Here is a 7,924-nt window from a genome sequence, read left to right on the forward strand (position 1 = left end):
TATATATTCGAAATTTATCGCCCTAATATCCTTAGTTTCAATAGCAGTAGTAGTAGCAGTAGCTGTAGAATTAATTATAGAAGCCTGAGCTTTAGTTGCATTAGTAGTAAGAGAGGTAGTAATAATAGTAACAATAATAATGTTATGAGTACAAGCAGAAGCATTAGGATGCAAACAATTTCTTTTGGTTAGTTCAACATCCCTCACAACAAGCCCTGTTAGTTTTAACTTCACACACCTAACTGTTCCTAAGATATTGCTGCTACGCCCTTTTGACAACCTGCATACAGAGGGCCCGTTCTGATTCAGTTCACCTCCCCCCCTCAAAATTTCTTGAAAATTTCACCTTCGCGCCCTTAGGCATAGTAGTAATAGTAGTCACAGCATTAGTATTGATATTACTAGTAATAGTATTGAATAGCGGTAGTACTACTAGCAGCAGTAGTATTAACCTATTACCTTTTGGTCAGTTGAACATCCCTCACATCAAGTCCTGGAAGTTTCAACTTAATACAATTAGCCATTGCTATGACATAGTTGATATGTCCTTTTGATGACCAGTATGTTTATATGCTTTATTAATTTTTCATCTCACTGCTCTTAGCCCTAAAAGTAGTAACAATAGAAGTAGTAGTGGTTTTTGAATCAATGCATGTTTTGATTTTGGCTCTCCGCAGAGGAATAATTAACACGAAGTTTTTTTTATGTTTTTTTTTGGCTAAATGGCTTTCTCATAGTTTTGATCGAATGATTTTGAGAAAAAAAAGAACGATGGAGGAAGCCTAGTTGCCCTGCGATTTTGTTTACTTAAAAAGGCGACTAGAACTTTTAATTTTTTACGAAGGTTTTTATAAGTAAAAGATAAACGTAACTCATAAATTAGCTTACGTAACGAACTTTTGTAATCTCATGTTTTTATTACATATATGATGGGTTCACCCCTCTTCTGTACCTCGCTCTTTACACTAAGATTAAATTTTGTCCCAATTCATTAAGAATGACCCCTGAATCACAAAAGCCGTAGAATAAATAGCTGAAATCACTAAAATTACTTTAGCGTAAAGAGCGAGGTATTAGGAGGAGGTGAGCCCCTCATATGCGCAATAATTTCTGTTCTTTTTAAGTTTTAATGCTGATCCTTATTTCCAGTTGAAAAAGATTTTCATATTTATTTTTTCATTTTTTTTTTAAATAATGCTAAAAAATCCTGCGCTCCCTTCACGGAAATTTTCTTCCCCCACAACAAATTCCACGATGGAAAGTTCTCCAAACATATCCCCCTCTTGTCAACCCCTCCCCTCAACCAAAAAATCCCCCTGAAAACGTCTGTACACTTCCCAATAAGCATTACTATATGTAAGCACTGGTCAAAGTTTGTAACTTGTAGCCCCTCCCAAGGGGACTTTGGGGGAGTAAGTCGTCCCCAAAGACATAGTTATAAGGTTTTTCGACTACGCTGAATAAAATAAATATCTCAGAATTTTAATTCGTTGACTTTGGGAAAACAATTAGCGTGGGAGGGGGCCTAGGTGCCCTCCATTTTTTGGTCACTTAAAAAGGGCACTAGAACTTCTCATTTCCGTTAGAATGAGCCCTCTCGAAATATTCTAGGACCACTGGGTCGATACGATCACCCCTGGGGAAAAAAACAAAACAAACAAACAAATAAACACGCATCCGTGATCTGCCTTCAGGCAAAAATTCAAAATTCCACATTTCTGTAGATAGGAGCTTGAAACTTCTACAATAGGGTTCTCTGATACGCTGAACCTGATGGTGTGATTTTCGGTGTGATTAAGATTCTATGACTTTTAGGGGGTGTTTCCCCCTATTTTCTAAAATAAGGCAAATTTTCTCAGGCTCGTAACTTTTGATGGGTAAGACTAAACTTGATGAAACTTATATATTTAAAATCAGCAATAAAATGCGATTCCTTTGATGTAGCTACTGGTATCAAAATTACATTTTTTATAGTTTTGGTTACTATTGAGCCGAGTCGCTGCTTACTACAGTTCGTTACCACGAACTGTTTGATTTTTTTTTTTTTCGAAACATAAAATATAAAGAGAACTTGTTGCAAAGACGTACAAGCGTCATTATTTTGTCAATTTCCAAGGTTTTATAATCTGACCAAGTAGAATTTTCCTAAAATTTTCTTTGTAAGGCCTGTTCACATTTATGGACATCGCATGAAGTGTCAAAAATTGCATCAAAACTAGATAAGATAGTTTTTTCTGTTATACTATGATTTTTCAGCTTCTCAACAAGATCTATGGAATTTTTTATATAAGATTTCTGTGTTGTTAGAAAAGACTTGAAAATTGTAGCTAAGAATTTTCCTACACCTGTAGCTGGAGAGCTATAACATGCTACAATAGGGCGTAACGGAGTATCCTTCTTATGAATTTTGGGTAGACCATAAAATTTTGGGGCTGAACAACCTTTTGGGTAAAATTTTCTGTACATTTGAGGGGTGATTAGTCTATTGTCTTTTAAAATTTCTAATTCTTTTCTCAACTGCTTGGTGTATTTATCTGTGGGATCAGTTTTTATTTCTTTACAAGTATTTTTATCCAGTAAAAGGGTATTTATTTTATTTTGATAATCTGCAGAATCCGTAATCACAACCGTGTTTCCTTTTTCCGCTCTTGTAATTACAGTATTTTTATCTTTTATCAAATTTTGGAGGATTTTAATTTCTTCCTTTGATTGAGTTGTAAGCGACAATGACAGCTGGATAATCAAGAATACTCTTTACTATTTCTCCTCTTAGTAGGTCTGGATTTTCAACTTCACCATGAGAGCTAAAAATACTGGACTCCACACTCGTAATCTATATATATAAAAATAAGTTGTCTGTGTGTCTGTGTGTCGAGTGACGTCATGTCATCAGGTCGTCATGTCGTCATTATGGTGATGACGTCATTAAAGGTATTTAAGACATTCGTTCACGGAAAAATGTTTAATTGTAAAATGACTGAAGAACCTACAATGTCAACAGCCGAGGAAGCTGCTCAAAGAGTCTATGCCAAAAAACTTGCTGCTGATAGAAAAAGTAAGAAAAGAAAGCGTGCCGAGGAATTACAAGAGCAACGCGAAACCAGACTTGCTGCTAAAAGAGAAAGTGAAAAAAGAAGGCGTGCCGAGGAATCACAAGAACAGCAAGAAAACAGGCTTGCGGCTGATAGAGAAAGTAAGAAAAGAAAGCGTGCCGAGGAATCACAAGAGCAACCTGAAAATTATCGCCTGGCATTCAGGTACAGCCCAGTCGATGATTATAGCTTGAGTAAGATGTGTTCAAATCGGGACTGTGTCTAAAATTTGTCCCTATTGCAAGGCCTTGAAATTCAATGGTGAAACAATGGGAATGTGTTGCGCCTCAGGAAAAGTTAAACTTCCTCTATTGCCTGCACCACCAGAGCCATTGAAGACTTTGCTTACTGAAACTACGTCATCTTCTATATATATAAAAATAAGTTGTCTGTGTGTCTGTCGAGTGACGTCATGTTTGTGTGTCGACTGAAGTCATGTTTGTCGACTGACGAAATTATAGACCGCGACATCGGGACACAAATGACGACCGGGACACCGGGACATAGGGAATATAAATGACGACCGGGACACTCAAAGAGAAAGCGACCGGCCCACAAGGAATCTTCGATTAGCAATCACAGCACCGGGACACAAACGACGTTCGGGACACAGGGAATATAAATGATGACCAGGACACTCAAAGAGAAATTACAGACCGGGACACTGGAACACAAATGACGACCGGGACACAGGGAATATAAATGACGACCGTGACACTCAAAGAGAAATTACAGACTGGGACACCGGGACACAAATGACGACCGGGACAGAGGGAAACAACTACAACGGGGGTGCCGGGGGGCACAGGGGGATATATAAATGACGACGGGGACACAGGGAATGTTCGATTAGCAATCACCATCAACAAAGCACCGGGACACAAATGACGACCGGGAAAAAGGGAATATAAATGACGACGGGGACACTCAAAGAGAAATTACAGACCGGGACACCGGAACACAAATGACGACCGGGACAATAATGACGACCGGGACACCGGGGCACAGGAAAAGTAAATGACGACCGCGACACTCAAAGAGAAATTACAGACTGGGACAACGGGACACAAATGACGACCGGGGCACAGGGAATATAAATGACGACCGGGACACAGGGACACAACTACAACGGGGACGCCGGGGGGCACAGGGGGATATATAAATGACGACGGGGACACAGGGAATATTCGATTAGCAATCACCATCAACAAAGCTCAAGGGCAATCATTAGAATAATGAGGTATAGATCTGAATACAGATTGTTTTTCCCATGGACAATTATATGTTGCATGTTGGGCTTCAGTCCCCACCAACTGAAGCCCAATTTATAATAAATCAATATTAAAAGACTCTATGAATATTTTCTCCCAGTCTAATTTAAGACAACCTGTCCGCATATCAAATAGTTCATGGTAACGAACTGTAGTAAGGAGCGACCTGGCTCAATAGTAACCGAAACTCAAAAAATGGAATTTTGATACCAAAAGTTACATCAAAAGAATCGCATTTTATTGCTGATTTTAAATATATACGTTTCATCAAGATCAGTTACACCCATCGAAAGTTACAAGCCTGAGAAAATTTTCCTCATTTAAGAAAATAGGTGAAAACACCCGCTAAAGGTCATACAATCTTAACGAAAATCCCACCATCAGATTCAGCGTATAAAAGAACCTCATTGTACAAGTTTCAAGCTCCTATCTACAAAAATGTGGAATTTCGCATTTTTTGCCAGAAGACAGATCACGGATGCGTGTTTATTTTTTTTTCCAGGGGTGATCGTATCAACTGATTTGTCCTAGAATGTCGCGAGAAGGCTCATTTTAACGGACATGAAAAGTTCTAGTGCCCTTTTTAAGTGACTAAAAAAATTGGAGGGCACCTAGGCCCCCTCCCACACTCATTTTTTCCCAAAAGTCACCGGATCAAAATTCTGAGATAGCCATTTTATTCACCATAGTCGAAAAACCTAATAAATATGTCTTTAGGGATGATTTACTCCCCTGCAGTCCCCGTGGAAGGGGCTGCAAGTTACAAACTTTGACCTGTGTTTACATATAGTAATGGTTACTGGGAAGTGTACAGACGTTTTCAGGGGGATTTTTTTGGTTTAGGGGGGAGAGTTGAGGGGGGGGGGTTACGTGGGAGGATATTTCCATGGAGAAACTTTTCATGTGGGAAGAGAATTTCAATTAAGGGGCGCGGGATTTTCTAGCATTATTTGAAAAAACCATGAAAATATAAATATGAAAAGTTTTTTTCTACTGAAAGTACGGAGCAGCATTAAAACTTAAAACGAAAAAAAAATTATTACACATATGAGGGGTTTACCTCCTCCTTATATCTCACTCTTTACGCTAAAGTATTTTTAGTAATTTCAATTTTTTATTCTACGGCCTTTGTGATTTAGAGTGTGATTTAAGTCCTAAAGCTTAAAGCTCAAAGTCACTACGGCTTAAATGGGACATTTAAGCTTTAGTGCAAAGAGCAAGGTATCGACGAGGGTTGAACCCCCTCATATACGCAATAAAAACATACGAATATAGAAGTTCGTTACGTAAGTTACGTATAATTTTTACCAATGAAAACTTTTGTAAAAAATTAAAAGTTCTACTTGCCTTTTTAAGTAATCAAAAAATTGGAGGGGAACTTGGCCTCCTCCTTCACTCCTTTTTTCTCAAAGTCTTCCAATAATTGCAATTAATTAATATGCAAATTTCGTTTTAATTATTTATGTGCGGAGAGCCAAGATCAAAACATGCATTAATTCAAAAACGTCCAGAAATTAAATAGAAAAAAACAAGTTTTTTTAAATGAAAGTAAGGAGCAACATTAAAACTTAAAACGAACAGAAATTACTCCGTATATGACAGGAGCTTTTCCTCCTCCAAGCCCCGCTCTTTACGCTAAAGATTCTTACTGTTTTAAAAAGTAGTGTTAAGAGAAAGAGTCAAACGTTAGCGTAAAGAGCAGGGCGTTGAGGAGGAAAAGCCCCTGTCATATACGGAGTAATTTCTGTTCATTTTAAGCTTAAATGTTGCTCCTTGCTTTCATTTAAAAAACTTGTTTTTTTCTATTTATCTAATGAAAACCGAAATTGTAGACAGGCGGAATCTGTTGCAAGGCAAAGGATACTTTTTCAATCTAATTGGTAACTTCTCTTTCATTGATTTCAAGTTGGTTTTTGTTGTTTGATTCAGTGTCTTTTTTCCTCTCCTGCAGTTCACTTAAAAAGGTTACATTTTGTTGTTGTTTCTTCTTTGTTTCTTTGTTTCCTCTTTCCTTTTTTTTGAGGACTGAGGACGACTTGGCGGAAGTCCTTGTCGAAATATTTGCTTGTTTTTCATATTTTGCTACTGGCTGATAAAATCCTCGTTTTTCACCTATTTGTTTTTTCTCTTTTCATTTATTATTTTATATATATAGATTTCCTTTCTTTGTTTTCATACGTCATGCATAGCCAGTATGGTCTCAGAACGTATTGGCAACAAATAGCCATCTCAAAATTTCTAGCTGATACATTTTCAACAAATAGGAGGTTTGGGGGGGGGTGTATCCACCCTTCTATCACTGTCAATCTTAAAAAGAACACTAGAACTTCTGATTACCAATCCAATGAGCCCCCTCTGAAGTTAGTTTGAGCATCCTTTCTATATAAACCTTATATGCCTCAAGGGCATAACTTACAACCATTGTCCTGAGGGCTCTGGGGGTGTCATCCTCAATAACAGAATTTCTGGACCTTTCAATTATGTTGAACAAAATTGAAACCTCAAATTTTGATTGGATGTGTTTGGGGAAATGGTGGGCGTGGGAGGGGGGTTAGATGCCCTCTAATTAATTTCGACTATAAAAAGGCACTGGCCCTTTTAATTTCCAATCGAATGAGCTCTTTTTAAAGTTTCTACGACAACTCCTTCGATACGAAGTGCCCTGGTTAAAGACAAAAAAAACAACAAACAACAAACAAACCAAAAAATAAATAAATAATACATTGTGTCAAAATGTGCCGGGAGGGGGGGGGGTCAACCTCAATAACAAAGTTTTGGGCCTTTCAATTACATTGAACAAACTGGATACCTCAAAATTTTGTTTGGATGTGTTTGGTGAAATGGGGGGCGTGGGAGGGGTGTTAGTTGCCCTCGAATTACTTTTGACTATAAAAAGGGCACTAGTCCATTCAAAATCAAGATAATGAACTCTTTTCGAAGTTTCTACGATAACAAATGGCTATCTCAAAATTTTTATTAGATGTGTTTCGGGAAAAGACGAGATGTGTGTGGGGGGCTATCCACCCTACGACCACACCGAGGCTTAATAAGGACACTATACCTTCTGACTAACAATCCAATGAACCCCCTCCAATGGTTATACGATCACCCATACCTTATATGCCCCCAGGGCATACCTTACGACCCTTGCCCTGAGGGCTGTGGGGGTTGTCATTGTAAAAGACATAATTTTCGGATCTTTCAATTACGTTGAACAAAATGGATATCCCAATTTTTTATTGGATGTGTTTGGGGAAATAATGGGCGTGGGAGGAGGGGTTTGCTTCCCTCCAATCACTTTCGACAATTGATAAGGGCACTAGCTGTTTAAATTTCCAATCGAATGAGCTCTTTTCGAAGCTTTTACGACAACAAATGACCATCTCAAAATTTCTTTTAGATGCATGTCGGAAAAATACGAGGTGTGGGGTTGTATCCACCCTCTGATCACTCTGAATGCTAAAAATGGCCCTAGAACTTCAAAGTACAAACTCATTGAGCCCCCTCCGAAGTTTATACGATCACCCTTTCTATATAAACCATATATGCCCCCAGAGAAAT

At 38.2% G+C, this 7,924-nt stretch overlaps 1 protein-coding gene across 3 annotated transcripts in view; it reads right to left on the minus strand.

The window, feature by feature from the left end:
• LOC136040253 (monocarboxylate transporter 2-like) overlaps positions 1-7,924 on the minus strand; it is a 375,363-nt gene that overhangs the window by 129,558 nt on the left and 237,881 nt on the right. Inside the window, exon 2 of one of the 3 annotated variants that reach the window (XM_065724480.1) lies at positions 460-606. The exons of the other annotated variants lie outside the window; for them this stretch is intronic. The gene's annotated coding sequence lies outside the window, so the exon portion shown is untranslated. The remainder of the gene's footprint in view (positions 1-459; positions 607-7,924) is intronic. 3 annotated transcript variants of the gene reach the window in all.

Source organism: Artemia franciscana, chromosome 2 (genome assembly GCF_032884065.1).
Source record: "Artemia franciscana chromosome 2, ASM3288406v1, whole genome shotgun sequence".
Classification (NCBI taxonomy): domain Eukaryota; kingdom Metazoa; phylum Arthropoda; class Branchiopoda; order Anostraca; family Artemiidae; genus Artemia; species Artemia franciscana.